This window comes from Aulostomus chinensis, chromosome 12 (genome assembly GCF_037954235.1).
Source record: "Aulostomus chinensis isolate RoL2024-O1b breed Wild chromosome 12, RoL_Achi_v1.0, whole genome shotgun sequence".
Classification (NCBI taxonomy): Eukaryota; Metazoa; Chordata; class Actinopteri; order Syngnathiformes; family Aulostomidae; genus Aulostomus; species Aulostomus chinensis.
Window position 1 is genome coordinate 3,064,329 of NC_141331.1, and position 24,505 is coordinate 3,088,833.

The 24,505-nt window shown below is 43.5% G+C and overlaps 1 protein-coding gene across 10 annotated transcripts in view; it reads right to left on the reverse strand.

Annotated features, from left to right (window-relative positions):
• pcbp3 (poly(rC) binding protein 3) overlaps positions 1 to 23,898 on the reverse strand; it is a 60,488-nt gene extending 36,590 nt beyond the window's left edge. For 5 of the 10 annotated variants that reach the window (XR_015118668.1, XM_086219669.1, XM_086219667.1 and 2 more), the window contains exons 1-3: positions 21,662 to 22,006; positions 469 to 526; positions 262 to 327 (exon numbers count right to left, since the gene is read on the reverse strand). The gene's annotated coding sequence lies outside the window, so the exon portion shown is untranslated. Of the gene's footprint in view, positions 1 to 261; positions 328 to 468; positions 527 to 953; positions 1,077 to 21,661; positions 22,007 to 22,233; positions 22,401 to 22,526; positions 22,606 to 23,697 lie in introns of those variants that run through there. The other 5 variants (XM_086219661.1, XM_086219662.1, XM_086219663.1 and 2 more) reach the window with 5 other exon arrangements.
• Positions 23,899 to 24,505: the final 607 nt, after the last annotated feature.

The following is a 24,505-nucleotide window of genomic DNA, read 5'->3' on the forward strand; positions in this document are numbered from 1 at the left end:
TGATGAGCAAAGAGGAAGGGACTTGTTTGTATTGATAACTGTCATATGATGTAAAAAAAAAAAAAGCCAAAAAAGGTTAAATTCATGTTATATACGTATATATCAAATAAACCAGAGGAACTCATTAACAATGATGTTAATAATGTTTATGCACAGTGAGGGAGAACGGCATTAAAGTGTGAAACGAGTGGAGTCTGATGGAGGCTATAACCACGCATAGTTATGATAAACATTCCATGTTTGTTCATTACAGTCACTTACTTTTCTGCCTTGCAGCAGAAGCGTCTTTTGATCCAATTAATGATGAAACTGGACCCAGTGGTACAACTGGAAAGAGAAAAACAGGCCGCCAGGATTCATTATCACAGGTTAAGCTGAAGTGTTCAGTTGTGATTTACTCGTGGAAATGTTTCTTGCTTGTGTTGTACATCACTTTGGACAAAAGCGTCTGCTAAATGAAATTCTTACATCTTGTTGTTGGAGAAGTTGTTCAGAGACAGCAGCCCCCCGGGGAGAGGAGGAAATCCTGCCAATGGAGACAACTTATTAATATGACTTTCAATGGGTCTTTTGTTTTGCTTTCCCACTGAGAGGAGCCAGCACATGGCCTCATTGAGCCACACAGCCACACACACACACACACCCACACAAAAACAGGCTTCTCCAGAAGAAGACTGCTGCCCTCTGTTGGTGCCTGATATGAAACACAGCACTCAGTCAGATGAGTCTCATGACTCCTGATGTGAAATTTAGACTGAAAACAGAGAGAAAAATAGAGTCCAGGTTGAAAAAAATGCAGGTTCCCCTTTAAGTGCTGCGTCATCAGCAACTGGGCTCATTCCAGCTTTTTTTCTCCCCTCACCCAAGAGGGTCATCAGTTCTAGCTAATCGGTGGCCTGGAAGAATGACAATCTTCGCCAACAGTATGCAGGAGAAATCACTAAATACTCAACTAAAATACAAAGATGGCGGCTCCTTAAGTCAAGCTTGGTCTTTGGGGGATGCAGAGTCTCGGTTCTACAGTGTTTCAACAAGCGGAGGTGCAGGACGTCATGTTGAAGCTGCCCTCTGCTGGACTGAAAGAGGGTGTGAGGTGACAGAACAGTATTAAACTGAGTTCACACGACTTCACAATTATTAAACCCAACACGTGAAGAACAATTTCTCAAAACTCAGTCAAAGTGATTGACAGCCCGTCTGTAGGTCCCTGGGGATTAAGAACTCTGAGGGTGTTCTGCAGGTTTTAACTGCAGGGACTTTATTATTACACAAGCATCCAACACATAAAGACAGAGGGGCAGCAGTGACGAGTCGTTGACGCCGGAGCTGAAGCCAGTCCTCACTAGAGATCTGATCTGGCCTCAGCTTCAGCACTGCACCGAGGGGCGGATCGTGTTTGTGGGGGTCCCCACAGGAGAAACTCTATTAACATGCAGCATGAAAGTCAATGAAAGGCTCCCAGAGTGCTCCAGTCCCCTGACAGTATTAATATTTAATGATATCTAAAAAGCCTAATGCTCACTCTCACACACACGCTCTTATGCTCTCATTAAATATCCGCACACACAATATCGTCACCTCAGATTAGAGAGGTGACCCCGTCTGCTGAAGGACTTGCCCTACACACACACGCGCGCGCACGCACGCACGCCCACACACACACGAGAAAGACGAAGGCAGCATTCAAGCTAAAAGAGGATGAAAGACGGTGTGTGTAAATATATTATCATACACATTGAACACACACATAATTAAACATTTCCCAGATTTCAGAGAAAGATAAATACTGTGCATTAAAAACTCAAATTACCTGAACAATCACACACCACCACTTGGCAGCTCAGGCAGCAGTCAGTGCTTCAATGTGTTTCTGAGGAGCATGTTATGATAGCCTGTCCTCACCAGGAGGTCCAGCAGAAGGTCAAAACACAAGTGGTGGGAACAACCTACAATCATGGTTCGTGATCAATGCCACTCAGTGGCCATGGTGAGGAAGTAGCTGAGAAAAATCCTCATGAGCAGGTGGAGGCAGCAGCGGCGACTGCGGTGCTGGAGAGCTGTGACGGAGACTATTGAGGGACAATGCTGTTTGAAAAAGTGGAGCATTTTTCCCATCCAGTTGTGGAACGCCATCACCAAAATAAACCCCACATGTTAAATTAATGAGGGATATTTGTTTGTTATGTCCTCGTCAGTGATGCATCAGGACACACTGGAGTTTATATGGCTGCAGGTATGTGGTCGAATACGTCCTTGACCACACCAGTAAGTACTTGAAACAATAGGCTCACAAATATGTCTCGGGGTCCTTTCCATTTATATGGAGTGATGTGTCTTGTGACACACGCTCCTCGCAGGCAGCCTCAGACAGAGGGTGAGTACAGCGGCTGCTGTTCCCCTCTCCTGTAGATGGATGCTAAACTTTTGTTTAAAATGAAGCAAAGAAACGACTTCACACCAGCAGCAACACAAAAACCCCAACACAGATTTACTCTATCACACACCTGCACTCTCTGCAAAACATCTAATGCACCAGTAAGCATGTATACACACACACACACACACACACACACACACACACACACACACAGAGAAACACACAAACAATATAGCAAGAGCAAGCAAGCAGAAAACCAGAGGAAATGCTTATGCCAACAAACGGAGCGAGAAGGGCCGCTCAGCACTTAAATGGTCACTTCCTCACACAAAGGCCAATCACAGGAGCTTAGCTGGCCCATCAAGCTCTTTAACCAAACAAGCAATTTCAGTGCAGCAGCGTTTGCTAAAGTGTGTACTGCAGCGAGTCGTGGAGCACCATCGCTCCATTCTTGCTTTGAAGTCATTTAGAGAGAAGCCACTCATTGTGTGTGAGATGACTTGGCCTTGTCATCTCTGATGAGGTATTAGTCACGCTATATTTACTCTTCATCGGCTTTCTTGACTGCTGCATTTCAGGGATTTTTGCTTCAGGGGTGTTTTTGTCAGAACTGCCTCACATTTCAACTTCAAAACTCTGGAACTTCACAATCAAGGGAACGCTACAACTGTAGCACAATGGTTACGTGGCATTAAGACCTCATAAAAACTTGAAACTTCCTAAAACTTTGCTCTTGATTTCCTCGCATGACTTGAAAACTCTCCAGGGGTGATTCAAGGATCAAGGGCTTGGGTGGAAAGGTGGAAAAGGTGGAACAAGTACACAAGCTCATTACTCACACAGGTACTTGTGTAAGAGCACTAGAAGTCCTGATTCCACCAATTTGCTAAGTACAGGCTCTCCCTTGCCCCGTCAGTCCCACCCTAACCGGTCAAGGAAGATGGCCGCCCCATAGAAGCTGGGTCTGCTCAATGTTTCTGCCTTTTAAAAACTTAAATTTTTCATCACTGCTACCTCAAATGTGTCTGTTTATGACTGACAGGTCACTTTAGGCTAAATCAATTAAAGAGAGTGGCTCTAGATCTACCCCTCTTACAAAGGGTCATGATATAACTTTCGTTGTTATCTACAAAAATAAAACTGAAAAAAAGAGAAAGAAATTGAAATAAAGAATCCGAGGCTCTTCAATGTTCTCAGAGTGTTTTTCTGCTGCCAGTTTTGGCTGGACTGCACCCTACATTCATTTCAACTGAGCATGAACACTCACGTCTTAAACATTTTGATGCATAAAATATCAATACATGCATACATTTTCAATATGTGATTGATGGCTAAAGAGTTACTGAGTATTACATATCTTGGCTCTGATGTCTTCATCCTGTGTGCCATGTATTTATTTGAGTGCATGGGAGCAGGGAAGTGGTATAGAACAATTGGTGAGGTTTCAGCAGCAGATGACAGCATTAATTATATATCTCAACACCGGACATATTTATGCCCAGAGGCTCATTGCTCATCACAGCTGCTGAACTGGAAGTGTGTGTGATGCACATAAACACAAGAGAAGGATAGGGTAATTTACTTTCCTACTTAAATTATCTTAAGCTTGCATCATTAAAAGCTCTGAGGGAGAGGCGAGCCACGTGCAGCTGCTTTGCTCCTTGAAGAGTTCACGACACACAACCAGATGATTTACACCAACCAAAAGAAGTCCACGCACAAACAAAAACAGCACTAGAAAGTGTCTGCTGTCGGCCCTTTTTAGCACTCCACACGGTTCTGACTGTCAGTGATCAACCTGCACGCTGAAACAGGTGAGAACACAAAACCCTGGCACTCCTGAGAGAACCTGGTGTAGCAGTTCTGCTGACTTCAAGATGCAGAGATGCAGCAAGGCTTCCTGCTGCCCCTCAATATGTTCGACCATCTTTAACACCTGGACACAGTCCTAGTTTTTCCACCACTGAACATAGTGGTCAAAGTGGATCACACCAGAAGATGGAGACAAAAGTGGCGCATCCACCCATCCATTATTAGCTACCTATCCCAACCAAGTCGGGTCGTGGAGGTGCTGTAGCAGCTCCAGCAGGGAACGCCATGTCGCTTTCCCCAGCCACACTGACCAGTTCTGACTGGAGGTGTTCCCGGGCCAGCGTGGAGATATAATCCCTCCACCTGGTCCTCAGTCTGTCCTGCAGCCTCCTCCCAGCTTGACTAAATACCCAAACCATCTCAGGTGGCTCCTCTCAAGTCCAAGTCCCTCATGGAGGACTGACACCTTTATCACTAAGCCACGCCCCCAAGGGAACCCTTTCTAGCTGCTTATATTTGTGATCTGGAGGTCACAACTCGGTGAGAGCAGGAAGGAAGACAGAGTAGATGGGGAGCTTTGCCCTCTTCATTGCTCAACGGTGCAGTACAGCAAACACAAAACTGCTCCTGCTGCTCTGATTCTGCAGCCCATCTCATGCCCCCCTCACTTGACACCAGGCCCCCCGAGATACTTGAACACCTTCACTTGGGGTGAAGGACTCGTACTTGACTTGAAGAGGACAATGGCCTCAGATATAGAGGATCTTCATCCCAGCCGCTCCACATGAGCACATACTTGAGTCAAAACCAACAAAGAAAAACCCCACAGTTTCAGTTTCCTGGTTGCTGAGGAAGGCTCCAGTGGTCAGGGAGGGCCTTGACACTGTCTGACCACAGGAACCAAGAGAGCGAAACTATACTGTACCTCTCGGGCTAAATTCCATCTCATACATTTATTCTCTTAGGTTGCACGATTTGTTTGCAACACAATGCAAAGACGTGGGCTGCGGTTCCTTAAGAAAGAGTTATGACAGTGAATGAAATCAAACTGCGGAGGAGACGAAAGCAGAGATAAACGTGAGCAAATGGAGGCCTGTCAGGATAATTTTACGGGGCATTACATTGTTCTGTCTGATAAATTACATTTCACACTGCTTATTCAAATCAATTTATCCTTTTGACATGTCTGTGAATGAACGCTGAGGCAAAAAGCTCTGAATACAAATCACACATTTCTCAAACACTGAAACAGGGTTTTGTTTGCATTCGTCTGACATGCTGGCGCCACCAGGTCAGAAACTTTAACCCATTGTGGTTTTGGACCAGCTGTCAATCAGGGGCCCTAAAATCAACAGTCAGTGTACTTACTGTCACCAAGTCTGTTTCCAATCATCTAAAACATAAAACGTTGCGCCAGCAGCCTCATAATTCAGGCATCTCAAATGAATGTACGGTAAATCACTTACAGAAGTGACGGCTGCTTCGTCCCTCTAATTGTCATTTAGATTTCCTTTTGTGCCAAATGAGGAGCACGAAAGCCTGCAGGAGTGGGCTTGAGATTTAATATTAATCTACTAATGTCTGGCTCAAGCATTTCTCAATTTCACACACTTTTGATTAAAAGGAAAAGGAATTCTGTAATATGCTTTAATAAGCTGTCCAATATGTCCGGTCAGCCAAATGAGCTTCATGCATCAGGAGATGTGGAGCTGTTTTCTCCCCACTGCTACGATTTCCCTGCCAATGAAAAGTGTCAGCTTTATTCAACTGATAAATCACAGGAGGCAAATGCTTGACCACTGAAGGGGTTTGTTAACTGATTTTCTCCTTGTTCCAAAAAATTCTGCAAATGGAGCTTGATTGCTCCCACAGGTGACAGTTTTGATGGCTTGTGACAAGCTCAGCTTTCTTGGCCCCCCGCTGCATGTTCTCATTTTGTTCGGTTAAGATTGTTGATGTTGCCTTCACAAACACTGTCTGACGTGTGCACAGCAACTAGTCAGAGCCCCAGCCATGAGGTATTTTCATACCTGACCTGGATACTAGCATGCAGCAGTCATGCTTCATAACTTTTTTTTCCAGAGAGAACTCAACTGGAGTCAAATTCCTTGTTAGTGATTCTGATTCTGAACATGAGCCCCCTGGGAATTTTACATTAGATTATAGATTGCTGATGCAAACAAACTCTAAATTTGAAAATGAGTCTTACACATTGCGTTTGACATTACATTATCTTCACAATAAAACACCACTTTTCAGATTTTAGACACAGTAAAGAAGTAGAAGTGGTCGTAAGCAGAGCAAAGCCAATGCTACGCTATGAACAAACAAAACCCTGGATACGGCCGAGCTTTGCGTTTCTTTAAACATGATGACATTTTACATCAACGACAACATCTGATGGGTTCTTGAGCCTCGTGGTCGCGTCAGCGTTTTGAAGCACCTACAAATCTCCAACATTCACTGTTGTGGATTTTACTGACAGATTTTACGCCATACAACAAAATGTTAAGATGGCTCCAATTTGTGTTAACAACAGAACTTTTTTCAGGCAATAAAGCCAAACCCCAGAGCTGGAGACCAGAGCACCTGACATTCAACAGTGTTAATTAATTTTCTCGATTATCTCACCACGAAGAAAGATGATACGCGCAGTTCCTTTGTCGGCAGGATCAAAATTTTGGAGCCAATCTCCTCATATTAACATTAGAAGTTGTCATGGACATTAAAATCATCACAACGAAAAACACTGGAGGTGCTAGCTTCCAGGTTAGCCTTTACAAACACACCACCACTGCGGCCTTCTACTTAAAGCAGAGTTTGTGAGTGAACTAAACACAGTAGATCGACCGGACTGGATTGTTGCAATAAAATCCCCGGTCCACTTTCTGTCCGCTCTACAAATGGCTTCCTGTTGACATATGCTGCTACAATGTGCCAAAGATTCAGGGGAAATAAATGGAGCGATTGATGAAAACCAAGCCAACGTCTGAACTACAAACCACAGAAAAATCTCTCAATGTTCTGCTGTATCACATTCACAAGAATCAGAACCAAACAACAACCAACCCCCATGAGGAATAACAACCCGCCCCCCCCAGGATAATGATGGGTATCCCTTCTGGTATATACTGTGCGTGTGTGCGTGTGTGCGTGCGTGAACGTGTGTGTTTGTGTCAGGGGAGGCCTAATATCCTGTTTCGTTAAGCAGCATTTGACATCTTCACACCTTCAGCATGGAGCTTTTCCTCAACATGGAGACGACAGTGAAACTCTTTGATGTTCCAGAGTCTTTAACCACTTAATCCTAAAGAAGGAGAAAAATTAAGAACCTCCTACATATGAATGCAATTTTTATAATTCCCCACTCTTTATACATAGCGCGCACACACACACACACACACACACACACACACACACACACAGAGCTTTTTACATATATAGGGTCATCCATGCATGTTTAAATGCATCTCATGGATTTTTAAAGAAGAATCCAGAGATCAATTTAACTGTTGAGTGAACAAACTGAAATTCCAAAAATATTTTCATCACCAGAATGACAACAGCCACATGCTCGTGTGTGGGGAAACGACGGTAATCATGATGTCATGCAGCGCCATCTTGCAGAACGACAAGGGCGAATTAGCCGATGGATCAAGTTCCATCTGAGCGCGTGGAGATCACACCATGCTGCTTGAATAATCTGCTTCCACTTTTAAGACGCCTGCAGGGAAACAGATTGTAGCTCAGCGCTCGATGGGCTCTGCAAAATGTCAAAAAAAATCAAGAAGCTCATCTTGCGGTTATTGTGCTCTTGTCAATACACCGGATGATGCATGTGGCAGAACCTACAGAGGTTCTGTGTAGTTGATGGAGCTCAGGGATTCTCTAACTGTGGTACTGGAGCTCCCTCAAGTGGTAAATGGAGGAATCCCAAAATTTTGTTTTGTTTGAAAAATTTAACAAATCAAACTTTTAAAAACAAAGATTACTATCAAAACAGTAACTACTTCTGATTGAAAATACATTAAACAATGTAATTCACAATATTTTTTCTTTTTTTGCTATATTTCTGCGTCAGACTGCTACATGGTTGTGTCCATTCACGTCATGCATGCGCAGACAGAGCATCCGCGGCACCTGCTCCTGCTAGCAATACATAATAATGTAAGTATTATAACAAAAGAAAAAAGATTTAAACAGAAATATTCAGAAATAGAATTCTAATTGGTAGATAGCATCATTGAAGCCAGTATTCCAGTAAGCAAAGGTACCACAGCTTGAGTTTACAGGTTACCCTGCAGTGCATATTTTGGGCATTTCTAATAGACATAAAAATAATAGTCGCGTAACCCTCTTGCCATGATGTCGAAAATATTCCAAACAGACTTGATATCAAGCAGAAAATCAAATCAAATCGTGACCTAGTGAACTGGAATTGCATCAATTCATGTAATTTACTTCTGGACCCGGAGCCGTTCAAAAAGTGGGCAGTCCTTTTTGAGTTCTGCAATAGCTCACATATGACAGGAAAATTGTACAAACAAGACAACAAAGATGGAGAGGTGGGAGAGAGAAAGAAGCACTCTAGGTCTGGGACAAGATCTCCCTCGTTCCCTCCCTCTGACACAGTTTCACTTTTCCATTAAATGAATAATGTAGGGAGAAGCAGGATTATTGAGAAATGGGAGGAAACGGAAGAGGGAACATTCAGGAAGGCGTGACTGTAAGGTGGCGTTCCTCTGCAGTTAATTTAACTGGAGATATTACACACTTGCAGCATTACTTTGGTGCATCCAGTCGTCCCCATGTTACTCCTAATGGCACATGATGGAATTCTTAAATGTGCCCCTTTGGGGGTCCCTGAAATTTTTAGTGATTAATGAATTAGGCGGTGCATGTGAGGGGGGGTTGAAAGCAGAGGCTAATGGGATTTTAAGCTCCCCCTCTCCCAGTCCTGCCCTGTTTCATCACAGCTGCTCTCTCATCAAATCCACTACCTAAGACGCTGAGTACACGCCAGCGGCAGCGAGCAGGGAAGTGTTTTCTCAAGCTCCTGAAGTATTCGCCGTCTTTCCTACATCTGCTTAAGCACACTCGGCTGAGTTCTTGCTGACTTAGCAGCCTGTTCGGCGAATGCTTCGGGAGCTGCTCCCCCCCAAATATTCAGCGTGTGTTCAGGAAAAGTGTGTCAGGGAAGCAGGAAGCAGCTCAATTCTTTAACGCCAGAAATAGAGTTAGTTAGGAACAAAGAGCAGGAGCCAGAGGTATAAATGCTGTGTACACACAACAAACCTGCATACGCCCTTTTTCTCACATTAACTGAAGTTTATGTGCAGTACCGCTGTAAATCAAGCTCAGTAGGTGTTCAAGCACCAGTTTCATTTAGGTTCAACACAACAGTCCAACAGAAGTCAACCACCAGATGAAGACTTAACACACGTCTCTGCTATCAGGACCAAGATGACGGACAGAAATGACTCTGAACACCTGAGCTGAGCTGGCACACAGCGGGGGAACCCACTGTGCATGATGTTTTCACATCCAACATTCAAGCCTCAGCCAAATCCGTTCACACGCGCTGCAATAAACCTCATCAGGTAAATCTCCCTGTACTTCATGTCAACATTCCTGCGCTGCCAGGAGAGGAAACACACTGTACACGCTCGGTTAGCACAGCTGGCTGGTTCTAATGCTTTTGTCTCGTGTGTGTTCTCCAGCGCCACCTAGTGTTAGCAGGAGGTGATATTTGCACCACAGTGCAGCATTAGTCTACTCCTTCATGTAAAATTAAAATGTTGTTAGGGTTAGCAGTCTTAAGTGGGACACGACCACCAAAGGGTCGAGGGCTGAAAGCTCAGCTCGGTGGGTTATTTTTTCCTACTTCCACTTTCTCAATCTGTTGCCTTCCCCCCCTCTTTTCAAGATTTTGTGCAATGCCAAACGACCCCCGTTTCTCCACAAACACAACCAATGTATTCAGCAGAGGAGTGGCTGTTGTTTGGTTGCTCTGTTTTTGAGTGTGACCACACACACTCAGACCACACAGCTGCCCCTTCTCAGTGCTCGCTCACCACCAGGTCTGTCCACCTGCAGCATGAGCCAGCTCACCAGCAGGTGGTGATCAGGTAACATCTTTGCTCCTCTTCATGAGTCCCCCCCAACCACCACTCTCTCTCTCTCTCTCTCTCTCTCACACACACACACCTGACGATTCAACTCCTTGACTGAGGAGCTTCAGGTCTCAACCACATGATGAACTGTCTCATCCTCAAATGTGCTGTCTAATGACAAAGGACCACCCAGCTTCAGATCAGAGGGATCAGCTGGCCCCCCTTCCAACCCTCCACCAAGGCTGAACATCCTGGTCCCGGAAGTGGACGACCTAAATGAATGACCTCCCCTCTATTAGGTGGAGCATGTGCTCCATTCATCACTGTAACAGGAAATATCATCTCAGGGACTATATTTAGTCATCTAGTAATTCTTCTACCTTTCATGTTCTAGAACTAGTTGTTTTTAACCATCACATTAGACACGATCGAACTCCCACAGAAACAAGTTTACACTTCTGGGCATCTGAGTCCATAAAAAACAAAAACAAAAAAAACACTCTCTCACACGGGCTATCAAGCAAAACTCCAGACCACACGTGACAACAAGTATGACAATAACTGACACGCAGAAAATGTCGATATATGCATACATCAGTAACTCCTCTCCTAACACTCCTCCAGTACCTTTCATGTTGACATGACTTCATTGCTGCATGTTTAATATTCAGGATTGTGTCCAGAGTGCAACCCCCCCTTTAAAAGCCTTCTTTTCTGTGTGTCGTCTACCACTACCGCTGTTAATGTCATGTAGTTACCAGGAGTGTGGACCTACTAATTAATGGTTTGGGCTCATTGTTGGACACCCTGAGGACAGTGCTGGTCTATACATTCACAGAAAGTCCCTCACACCCGCACTGATACGGTTCCCTCTAAATTTATGAACACTGCCAGACTTACTGTGAGTAACAGTTAAACCTGCCACCACATATAATCAGTCTTTCCAGTATTCTAAAAAGAAAGTGTCTATATAATATGCGGAATCACCAGGTGAGCCTCGTCTGTGTCAGCTCCAGCTCCAGCTCCAGCCTCAGCCCCCCGCCCCCCGCCCCCCCACCCCTTGCTGGGGTCAATCTGTTGGTCAGGTGGGACTCGGTGGTAGAAGCCACCGACTCACCACCGTGCTGAGAGGACTTCCAAACCCAGAGAGGAACAGCTTGCACTGCAGCGCAACCTTTGATACACAAGAGAGACAACATGTTCTCACACCGGTTCCGATGATAGAACATTGAAACAGGAATATTCTCAGACTCTGAACACAGAAATGAGGAGTTTAATATTGCATAATAATAATAATAATAATAATAATAATAATGACAATGTTCAGTGCATGCTGACAGTTTGACTGAGGATTTAACTACCAAATCTCATCCCAGATTTATAGAGCAGAAGATATGCAGTTCTGGTTTTGTGTGTGTAGCACTTTGGTGCTGACAGCTGCTGACATTTCACATTCACTCTTTATGGCCTTTAAAGTGGACATTTTTATTCTTATTTTTTTACAGTCAGTGCACAAAAGGCTAAAGTGGCTATTAAAACAGTCCATAACTAGTGTGCCCATAGGGATTTTAAGCAGGGATCGCTCCTGGTGACACTTTATAACAACTAATTTACCATTCATCAGCTATGTTTCATTCAGTTTTGATAGAGGTTTATTTTACTATCAACAGGCCGGATGGTTAAATTTGTTTATGACACAATTATCAACAGTGGCAAACACTGACATGCTGACATAATCATCACTTAATGCAAATATTTTATAGACAATTAACAAACTAGTTAGTTTAAAATATGTGACCCATACTTGTTCATGGATGTTTATCAATTTGTTAAAGTGCTAATCATTTGGAAAGACCGCAAAGTAACCGTGAATAGTTTACTGATCAGAGTGTGTTGTCAGTACATAATCAAATGGTTTAGTATTCTACAACCTAATGAAAACGTGAGCCGTCTCAAACGAGTCAACGCTACGAGCCAACTCCCTCGTGTGAGTCACAGGAACCAGCTGCATGTTTTTTCTCTTTTCTTTTTTGCAGGAAAATTTAATTTTTGGAAACCAGAATAACAGAATCATCCTACAAATGTTCAGTATGATTTACTTTACTTGTTTGTTGAGAGACATGCAGGGTTTGTCTTAAACTGTTTATTCAAAATGAATATGCAAATATATTTACAATATTTGTCTGAATACTATGAGTCAGGACGGGAGTGGGAAGAGCCCAGTGACACTTCAGAGCAGAGACAAATCATCTGCTCACTGAAAAGTTATCCAGTCACCATTAGCTTCCTAGCCGTGTGTGTACACACTCAACAGTTTTATTCTAGCACGTTACTTAAATGCCACCAGCGATATTTGAAGCCTGAGACGACTGAGGAAGCTGCAGACTGATCATTAGTCCATCGAGTCATGTTGAGTCAACCTATTTTGCCGCGTAACTTGACCAGTGTATCAAAACTTACTTTGAAGCCACAAACTCATTTTTTTCTGTGATTTAGTGTTAAGAAAAGCCATGTTAGGAAACATCTTTGGTGTGTGGACAAAACAATGTGTGTGTGATGCCTTGTCTGACCCCGCCAGGAACTCATGAATGCATCAGACAACCACGGCTAATGCATTAGCGTCCCTGTGGTCCACAGCGCAGGACAATACCAGCCACGCTACTGTTCACCAGCTCCATAAAAGAACTTGAAAGTGACGCTGGGTGGATTATGTCTAAATAAAGCCACGGCACTGTATGAATCACTGTGTCACTGATCCCTCTGCTTCCCAGACAACAGGTTTGCCTTCTGCAAGCTGTCACTAGCTTTCCACTCTTTCAAATGAAGAATAAAAGAGATATTGAGAATGTGTGTGCAGGAGAGAGAGAGAGAGAGAGAGAGAGAGAGAGAGAGAGAGAGAGAGAGAGAGAGAGAGAGTTGACGTTCATCACTCGAGTGCCGTGGCTTAGCCTAAGAGGCTTGAATAATCAGTATGTTAAGCTGTCAGGGTGTGTGCTCGCACCTACCATGCGCTTACAAACTCCTGGGCGCTTTTTAATCAAGTAAAAACGCTGAGAGGCAGCGGCGAGTGCCAAGAGCCCAGGCTAAGAGATGAGATTAGGAATATCTGTTACACTTTCTCCTGACAACACTACACGTCATTTTTCACTGTAAGCCAAACACATCTGGGTTTTTTTCCTCTTTAAAGTGAACACAGTGAGTTTTATTCTTACTTTTATTTGCGGTGATTCATCACTTCCAGTGATTCTTCCCACAAATACACCCCCCGTAGCTTCCTCATGGGGATCAAAGCAGTTTTTCACAGAATGTCAGTCGCCAGCGTTCTGATTGTCACACTGATAACACAATTCATTAACCATGTCCTGATTCATTTTCAAAAGACCACGATTGGCTTTATTTGAATTTTGCTAATTGTCCATCGTCCACAGAGCCAGTCAAGAAGATAGAGATGTTTCTCTGTGCTGTATTCAGCGGCTGAGACTGACGCTAGTTAGCTTAGCATAATGAACTATCGCGGATGGTAAATGTTAGCATATCTCCAACAAAAGTCATCAACTGGATCGGGTTCAGGATGTTGGTTTGTCCAGCAATAATTCTCCTCATCCTCCCTTCCTAAGTCGGCCATGATTAGTCATAACTCAGTGGGGTTTTTGAGGTGCAGTTTTCCCATGAAAGCAGTTCCTACTGTGTCTCTGATTTTAGCATTGTAACATTTATCATTTTATAATCTTCCCAGTGGTCCCAAAGAAAGGTTTGGAGAAAAGACTTGAGAACTCTTTGATGTCGTTCATTGTGCAGAGCAGAAGCCAGTCTATCTGGGGGGCATCATCATCTTGTTGTCTGGCTCTGGGGAGGATGGAAAAATCAGTGTGTTCTCAAATGTTCCTTCATGGCTTACCTGAAACCAGGAGGATTTTGTGATTTTTTTTTTTTTAACTTCAAACAGGTATCGCTTTATGCCTTGAACCTAAAAAGTTGATTTTTTTTTAATCCACAGTGGCACATTACAAAACATCCTTTTCCAACACTTCAAGAAACTGCAGTAATCATACTGTACTGTTCATACAATCATCATCATAATATAGACCCCACAACCCACAGCCCCGCCCCTCACACAGCAGTCACTGCACTTAAAATATGTCAACAAATTACACACAGATATCTATGGCAACTCACATCATTTCCTCATGAGTAAGAACATTTTTGAAATGACTACAGCCTATTGACAATGTGTAATATGTCCAAATGACATGGTGGTTCATTATTTATGTGCTATTTATTTCAAAGATAATGTTGTCTGTGAGAAATGATAAACATGAAGCTTTCTACTCAAACCAAAATTAAAAGCTACATTTTTAAACCAGGAATTGTGTGTGCTCACCACAGCAACTGATGATCTAATTTGATAGAATCCACTCTGAGAAACGGCACACGATGTGGAGCCACACAGGGCGCTGCTATGTTACATAAAAAAAAGAGGCAAATGCCTCATTACATCTTTATTTACAAGGCAAATTTATAGCAACAATGTTGTGTATTTCTGAGAAAATTCACTTTCTGGTCTGATTATTCAACTGTCTGACGCTGCAGATCTTGTCATTGTTTTTGATATATTTAATTTAGATTTGTCTTTAATCTTTAATGACTGAGTAACCCTGGTAGTAGTCCACCGGATCACTCCCCTGTGGGTAACCCCCTGCATGTGTCACTGACATTGGCTGCAGACGCTCTCGGCTCTTCCCCTCAAATATCATCCGCAAGCCCAGTCATTCAAGCGTCAGCGTGATATATTCATGAGTATTGTTGTGAGGCCAAGTGCTGCCGCTGACATGCAGACTAGCTAAAGTAGAAAACATGGCAAATACACCTGAATGCCTGCAGAGCTAATTAGCATGTTAGCACAGTCATTATCACCATGTCAGCATGCAGACACCACACACACACACACACACACACACACACACAACACTGACTATATTTAGTACAATATATCAACTTCTGATGACAAGTCAATTTCAGCTAAAGGGATATTTAAGGAGCAGCTACCTGGTTGTTTATTTGCACACTGACAGAAAATGTAAGCAGACGATACTGAGACAGCTCCCTCCTTATTCCTGTCGGGTAATGATGATGACGACGACAAGGGAGGAACCCCACTGTTGAATCGATATTCCCATTAATCATTTAGTTCAGACTGAGAGGAAAACGTGCTTAATCGAAAATAAATTATTAAATTATATGAGCATACAACATCCCTGCAGGTTGGATCAAAAGGTCAACCCTGTATATTCCCGAGAGGAGTCACACATTGTTTTGGCATGTATGAATCTTGCTGACGGATTTTCGAAACATGGACTCAAGAATGGTGTGGAAAAACGGGTAAACCTCTAGATAATTAATCACTTTCTATGTCACAGACACAAACAATTGCACACGATTTCCTCTACAAAAAGGTGTTTTACAGGATGTGACATCAGATGGACTCTTTGATTAGTGCACACTAGCAGGGAGCAACAGCTAAATTCCATTTTGGGTTCTCCTAAAAGGAATTACAGACACCGACTCTCAGCTGCTCTGTTAGAAGCTGGTGGCAGCAGAGACGAGCTTGCACCAAATACACCGAGAGCTCATCAACACACCACAGACTACACTTTCAGAATAAAACAGGAAACACCTCTGCGGGCTTCCTCGGCCCAGTCAACAACACTCCAACATGACTGGTGATAGTTTTGACCTGATCCTGCAGAAAACACCACCAAAAACACGACCTCCTTTGAATATTTTGAGCTTTTATGAACTGTTCCTTAAACCTGCAGTGAGATACGCTTGAAAATGGATGCAATACACAGTTCAGATGTCTCAACACAAGTACATCTCAAGATGAGAAGAACAATCCACGGTCCAATCAAATAAAAGAATACCACAAAGGCTAATCCTGCCAGATGGTAGGTACGTGCATAGCTCTTAAAGTGAAGCCAACAATAATGTTTTCTTGCCACTTCACCACACCCCCTGGATTAGCAGGTACAAAAATAGCACTCACACAGGGGGCAAAGGGGCTGCCTATTTATGACCACACTTCACCACCCAGAGGGATGCTAGGAAAGCAGCAGGGAATGCAAAAGCTCTACTTCACCTTCCATTTCTTAACGCTCAGCCTTTTCCCCACCCAACTCTTCATCCTCCCTGATTGATCTCCCTACCCTTCACCGGCTTAAATTACATCAGCTATTGGCTTTGCACACAGACAAAAAAAGGCCCTCAGGTTTCACAGATCATAATTCTCTGCAATAGCTTCAAATTTTAAAAGGTACCATGTTCAATTTCAGCCGCTGGCAGACGCCTCACTCCCCCGGCCCCCACATTTTATTATGAATTATGACACACGATAGATTGTTTTTTTAAGTTTACAGCCCTGCTCAGTGACAGAGAACTGCTTATTAATCAAGTATGTGTGTGTGTGTGTGGGGGGGGGGGGGGTGTACAGTTCAGTATGTCACAGCTAGATCAGCTGCTGCTGTTTAGCTTCCCAGCATCACTAAGGAAAAAGAACCAGATAGGGCTTTAGACGTAAGGGTCACAACAACATATGAAGCTATTTAGACGACATCTAGTGAATATGACCACAGGACCACAGGAGACCACACGGCAACCATCCATGGAGGGAGGCTGGGATTGTGGACGGTCCCACAAACACTAGACCTTGCTGCAGAATCCTACCCTGTAGTCACAAACTAGGTGTGATGTCAACCATGAGAACACAATACAAAATAGCTGCTCTGCAACCCAATAATAACAATTTTAAAGATGTCCCTAAGGCGCACCTGAGATGTCATACTGACTTGAGGTCACAGTGACCTTTGACCAGCAAAATGGTTTCAGCTCATCTTTGAGTCTCAATGGGCGTTTGTGCCACACTTCAAGACATTCCCTCGTGATACATCACACTCAGAAAATAAAGACGCCTGAGGCTCCTTCATACTTTGTATAAGCCAATAACTGTGGGCGGGACTAACCAGGGGACAGTGCCCTTGCACAGTTTTCGTGAAAATGTTGATATATTAATTTTATATCTGTGCAACCTTTAGAAACAAGTAGTCTTACGGCATGACCAAATCTTCATTAAACCATTTCCTTTTCAGTGAGTAAGTTGCTACTTGCTAGTTAGCTCAACTTTGAGTACTGTGTTCAGACTACTAGCATCTACCAAGCTAAGAAGCTGAGCTCTGCAGCTACATCCAGAACCTCTAGAATCACTTGGAGAAAGTTATCAAATTAATCAGGACTGCTGCCCTCAGCAGATGTGTGGGCCTATGAGGTAGCTCTTGATTGGTTTCTTGAAGCCAACGCCGCCAATGGAAAAAGAGTAGTAGAAAATGTCTTCCCTTGAAGCAAGTAGTAATGTTAGTAGCATCAACACAAGTGTATGTGCAGTTATAGACTCAATAACAGCAACAGCACCAACAGTGTTTCTCTGCAGGAAAGCTGTTTTTACTGCTCTTACAACTGGATTTGTTATGTGATGGCATCAAATGTTTCCTATTGGCTAAAGGAACTTGTGTGTCAAGGGAGATACTCCACCCTCTCGTCGTCATTTCAGATAGGAGGGGATCCACACGCAACTGCAGAGCTCCATATCTGAGCCCGTGAGGTTCAGAGGGTCTCACCAGGCTCCGAAAACAGCAGCACAGCGAAGGGGCGGCCCAGTGGCGAGCCGATACCAGCAATGCTACTCCAGTAAAGGACTGCAGTGGAGTTAACCGACAGCTCGTTACAGATGCAGAGGGATTCTGTCTAGTCTCTACTTTGTATAAAACCTTAAAACCAGAGCACATTTTGGCTTTCCATTATTTATATCAATAAAGCCATCACTCAGCTGAGCAGCCTCAGTAAACCCTCAACAGACCCTTGTGTCTCCGTCCACCTGTCCTCCATCATCCCGTGACAGCTACCAAGACAGCAGTCAGTCCATGTCAGCAGCCTCTCTCACTCTGCCAGTCGCTACCCAGAAACTTCCATCCCATCACACTCGGAGCCGGGCCAGCGTGAGCTCCGGAAAGGGCCAGACACAAAGGGCCAGCTGCTTGCAGAGCATTGACTTTACATAGAAGGAAGCAGAGCTTACCGAGTAGTGGATGCATGTGATCCATCTTTTTATAGTGCAGTCACTCGACACAATGAAGACAATTTTTAAAAATAAGAACGAAGGATTCGCACAAATCAGTAGCCCATAATAAACCAGCGAGTCACATGCCTTTGTCCATCTTAAGCCTTTCTCCTTGTACTTCATGTTGTTCTGTTTAACACTCCTCAAACCTTCACCTCGTCCTTAACTAACATCTCTGGGTGAAGAGAGAGTCTAAAAGTGGCGTGTCGTGGCGAGCCACCCTCATTGTCTGTGTTAACAACCAGCAGCTCACCCGAAGCTCAGCGCGGTGGCTTATAAAGGCACACCAGTGCACAAGCAGGCGTGTGCAAAAACATCAGCGAGGCTCATAAATATCTCATTCTACAGGAGATTTGAGGTGCACGTTCTTATGAGAGCTTACCCCCAAAGAGCAGTAAGTGCATTAAATAACAGTGCATACGAGAGCAGCTGCTGAGAGCTGAGTGCATTGTGGAGTAGAAGTACTCTCTCTCTCAAGCTGACATCCATGCTTTCACTGAGGGTAAATACTTACGATAGACTACGGCATTTATTGCAATTCAAAGAAATTAGTCAACTACAGAGGAATATTCAGGTTTGAAGAAGAGACGCCATGAATGATTGAATTAATTTAATGTGCTGCTGATATAAAACACTAAAGCGAAACATGCAATATGTTTTTCTTCCTCATTTGCATTTCTGTGTAATTTCCTAATGACTAACATAACTTTGCTCCAGTCTGGACTCTATGAATGTTTAAAAGCCCTCAATCAAAATGTTTTTGATGAATGATACATGGAGATTACAGTGTGAATTAATGCTGCGTGGCAGCTGCTTCAGTATTTAGTCCAGAGCCAGCGAAGCATCTGTGGAGCAGCAGCAGACAAACATGGATGAATGAATCAGAGAACTGTCAGCATCGGCGTCGTTCTTCCAGGCCACACGCGTGACCTGATGCAGCATCTGTGTGGCGTGTTCTCCCTTTAAGGTCTGACTTTTTAAAAACCTATCATGAATAGTTGGGGAAAAGACAAGTGAATTTACATGTAAGCTAAAGATCTCAGGCTTTTATTCCATGTTTCTATCTGCTACAGAGGATAAAATGAAAGATTTAGGTGGAAGTTGGTGATTCCATCAAGTGTTTTTTCGGAAATACTATTTATAGTATAAATACTGCAGCTCAAAGTCAAATTTAAGAAAATAAGGGCATCTCAGGTTTTTTTCCCCCATTTAGCTGTTCAACACAAACTATCACAATAAGAGCCTTTCAGTGAAAGCTGCTCTCCCTGGAGACGGTCCTATTGGGGAGATTCCCACAAGGCTTCAGCACAGATGCTGTTTTTGTCCAAATTATTAAATGATGCTCACAGAAGGAAAGGTTAAACTCTCTGCCGAAGAACGCCGGAAATTTCTACTGAATGTCACAGCCGATGTGACTGCATGATGGCGATATTAGAGATGCGAAAATGAGGCAGGGGCATCTGACAGTGGATTACGACAGCGTTTAATATGATAATTACGAGGTGGGATTTACATTGATGACAGAATAATACCCCCACACGAACAATATCACGATACAGCCATTCGGCGATAAACGATGGATTCAAAGACAGTTCATCTATGCAGGACTGAAGAAAAAAATACATTACACAGAAAAGTACTTATTTAAAAGGAAACTGTCGAGACATGCGGCTTCACATGTCAAAATGACAGTTTTGATTATCATTTATGTATCGTGCCATGGACAACTTTGAGGTGAAAACACACAAAAAAATTTAATAAATGAAAACCCCAAAAGTAAAATAGCATTCACTTTCAAAGCTAAATATCGGACTTGCGCTGAATCCAAGTACGTACGATTTTAAGTGCTTTCTTAAATGCTCGCTTTTTGTTAAAGAAAGCCCTTTTCTGTGTAAAACTATATTTACTATATTACACAAGTTATCATTTAAAAAAAAAACCTCCTTTCCTATTATCAACAACTAAAACGAGACCTTTAATGAGCATTTACATTCAAGTAACAGTTAATCATATAACAAAAGAACGTTCCGGTGTCCTTTAGGGGGTCATGATGAGCGACAGCTCCATGACCTTGAGCTTCCAAGCACCTCTATGAGGATTCTGCTGCTTTCTGATTTTTTAAAAAAAAAAGTAATTGTGTATTTATTCACCGAATTTAAGTCAAGTATCAAAAAATTTGTTGCAAAAAAATACACAACAAAGTGCAGAATGTTAGGTTTGTGTCAATAGTTGGCGCAAAAGTATCGTTATCATTTCGCAATACATCATAACATTTCTACCCGTTCCCAGTCGGCGTTGTTGTTAGTCACGTGTGATTTACAAACTCTTTGTTTATTCTTCAGACATATTCAAACAGCCATTAGAGAAGCACAACATCTGCAGGAAGCATTTCCTGGTTTGTTGACATCATTGTAAGGTCCAATTTTCAGATTTGATAGAGTGGCTTTAAAAACTCTGTGCTGGCAGTATTGATGTCTAAAGCACTTTAGCAGCATCTCTGTCTCACTCACAAACACACACTCATAGACACACACTCCACTTCCCCTTCCTGCTAAAGTACAGGATGTGCGGATGAAGAACTAAGCCCCCCCACCCCCCCCCCCCCTCCCCCTCTGCTTTTGCCAGAGAATGCTTTATGGCCCATGCTAATACTGGACTTCTCCTGCTGGAAAGATTGCTTGATTCAATCAAGCAAGTCAATGCCTTGTAAAGCCATTACACTTTGTGCAATGTCATGTGTTCTTGGGCCAGTGGACAGTCTATGTGATCTGTCCTGGTATTTGGGAAAGTGGCCTAGCAAAGCATAAGCGCCTATAAATAGACAACAACAATAACATTAAAAAAAAAATCAATTAGAGACGCATTTGTGATGTCACATTGTGCTACAGGCCAAATTGAAAACAAAAGGCTTCATTTTTCCACTGAATTTGCACCTCCCGAGGGTATGAGATAGGAGAGGAGATGAGGAGATTGGGTTGTGGAGATGGAGGGATAAGTTGAGGAGGGAGGGGACCAGAGTGACCTATCATCTCCTGCAACTGTGTCACTTTAGTGAGAAGAGCACAAGTGCTGCGGGGAGAACTTGAAATATGCACACAGGAAATCAGAGACAACAAGAGATCAAAACAACTGTGAGTTGAGAAAGCGAGAATTGAAATACTTTTCAGAGGCTGAAACAAGCAGAGATCTTACCTTCGCCAAGGTTGGTGGGATGGAAGTGAGGAGAGTCAAAGGGTCCCGGGGTGGTCTGGGTGGTAGGGGGGTCTTGGTCCGGCTCGAAGCAGGGCTGGAGGGTGGTCCAGGAGAGGGGAGGAAGGATGGAGTGACAGGGAGCAGGGAGACAGGGGGGAGAAGAAATGCTACTTGCCTCTCTCTCCCCTTTTCTCTCTCTCTTTATCTCGTTCACCCTCCAACACACACTCAGACACGCTCGGAGGCAGACACCCAAACCCCGAGTCACTCAGATATTAGGCAGAGAAAGAGTCTTTACATTTACACGCTCTGCCACAGGGGGAGGATGGGGGGAGCTCCCCTCCCACTCACCTCCAGGCAGCCAATGGGAGGAGGCAGAGAGGTGTCCTGGCAGCCAATGAAAGTGGAGGCAGCCGGTGCCTTGCCCTAGCCAGTAAGTGCAATAGCTCATATCCAGTTGGAATAATGACAATATGGAAGGGAAAGCTTCCCTTTTGAAGGACAGACCAAGCATTGCACTCGACTGTGATTTAGAGTTGACATTAGAGTGATTAGATTCTGGGCCACTTAACTCAGCACAATATCACTGCAAGCTCTCCTGCAGACCTGGCAAAATCCCCACAGCCGGACAGAGAGAAAAGCTCCACTCAGCTGAGAACGGATGGCCAAAGCAGGACTGCATGATAGCCCACAGAGAACACGCTGCCTGCACGTGCACCACGCCGTTCTCCCGCAGCCTCTGTCAACAAGCAGAGAATAACATTTGCAGAGTAAATTTCATCAGGTGTTGTTCACAGAGGAGCACTTTCATTTGGAGAATCTCATTTTATTTCCCCAATGCTCGATCGATGGCTCTGGCACATACCCAGCGTGATGAATGATCAATGGCGAACTGTCAGGTTGAGGAATGAAAAGCCCATCACGATTCAACTCCTCTTACTCCGCTGGCAAGTGAGCAAAACACACGTTATAATTCTAAACCAGCGGTACTTTTTACTGGCTGTTCTTTTTGTCAGCAGACACCGCTCGGCAACTTGCTGAAAAAGGTGGATTCTGAAGTGGAGAATTTTCCCTTCCAGCGGCAAGTTTTCCCCGTGATGATCACTGGCTGTAAACCACACTGTGAAAAGAAAGAGACTCCAAGGACAATTATCCAGCCATTTTCTAAACCACCGTTCAGGGTGCTGAGGCTGGAGTCTATCCCAGCGCGTATTAGAAATTCCTGGACAACCTGGCTCGATGACAGGGCACTCAACTGCACCTTCATGCTTCTGTTTGTGGCCTCCGTGGCTGCTGGCCAGGCTCAGCCAGTCTTAACATCACCCTCCCAGTAGGACAAAACACAGCCATCAATATTTCTGCTATCCACCACGTCAAAAACATCTCCATCATCCAGCCATCCCTGTCCAGCCCTCATCATACCTTTATCTGGATTAATAAAATGGAGCCCTGTTCAGGTAACTTAACAAGCAAATCCCTGAACAGAAAGGAGTTGTAAAATGGCTGGGAAAGCTCACCGCAATGCAAACACCAAATAAAAAAAGACACAAAGAAAATAATAATACAAAAAGCATCAAATATATATATATATATATATATATATATATATATATATATATATATATATATAAATAAATGTAGCATGAAGGTGCAGTTGAGTACCCTGTCATCGAGCCAGGTTGTCCAGGAATTTCTAATACGCGCTGGAATATATATATATATATATATATATATATATATATATATATATATATATATATATATATATATATGTAAAACACAACGGAAAAGGGCGGTCCAAGTTTATTGGTCCGGGTTACCAGGGACTATTATTCCCGACGGACAGGCGGGAAATAAGTTTTGGTCAATTTTATACTTAAGAGGTTTTTTTTTTTTTATTATTTTCATTATACTTTTTAAAAATATATATATACATATATGTAAAGCTCAACGACGCAATTGTCTGATCAACACCGGAGCACAACCCGTCAGTTTTCCCTTCCGACACCAGGAAGCTCCGCCTTGGAACCACTCACCAGCTGTCACGCGCTATCTTAAGGACACAACCCCGTCACGCGCGACGGCAAATGTCGAGGAGGAAAACGTACTTCAGTTTGCAAACGGGAAAACACCGGGGACGGGTGCGAACTTGCCGGTTATACCGCGAGGAATCCATCGAGTCAACCACGTAAGCCGAGCCGTCGCTTTACGGAAGTACAGACGGCTAACATGTCGTTCTCTGATGCGTTAGAGCGGGAAAATGCCGACGCAATGCATCATGGGAGTGATATGCCTGCGCTTGCGTTCACCTGTCCGGTCTGACTCCATTGTGCTTTAGTATTAAAGTAGTCCGTTCGAATGTTTGATTTTAAAATGCAAATATTTTATTATATTTCATAATTAATTACTATCATTAAATGTGAGTGCAACAGTGAGTGCAATAATTGCTTAAAACATTCAATAGGTCTAAAATATATTTAATATTTACATTACAGTGAGCTGGGCCGATATCATGACAGCGTTGATGTCACACATACCGCAGGAACACAAGAGTTACCAGGTGCTTATTTATTAGAGAAATGGTGGAGAAATTTAAGAATGAACCCTTCTGCTAACCGTCTCAGCTACTGTCAGACCAGCAACTGGGCCGTGCTCAGCCTGCGTCACAAATAAGACACTTGGAGTGCGTTTCCACTGCTCACTTCAGCTCAGATCGGTTTGGCCTAGTTTCCACTGGCCCCAACACGGTACAAACCGTTATGATTTTGGTCCCTGCTCCGCTGGGGTTCCAAGCGGGGACTAAAATGTGGCGTAAACACATAGCGGGGCACTGATTGGGTAACT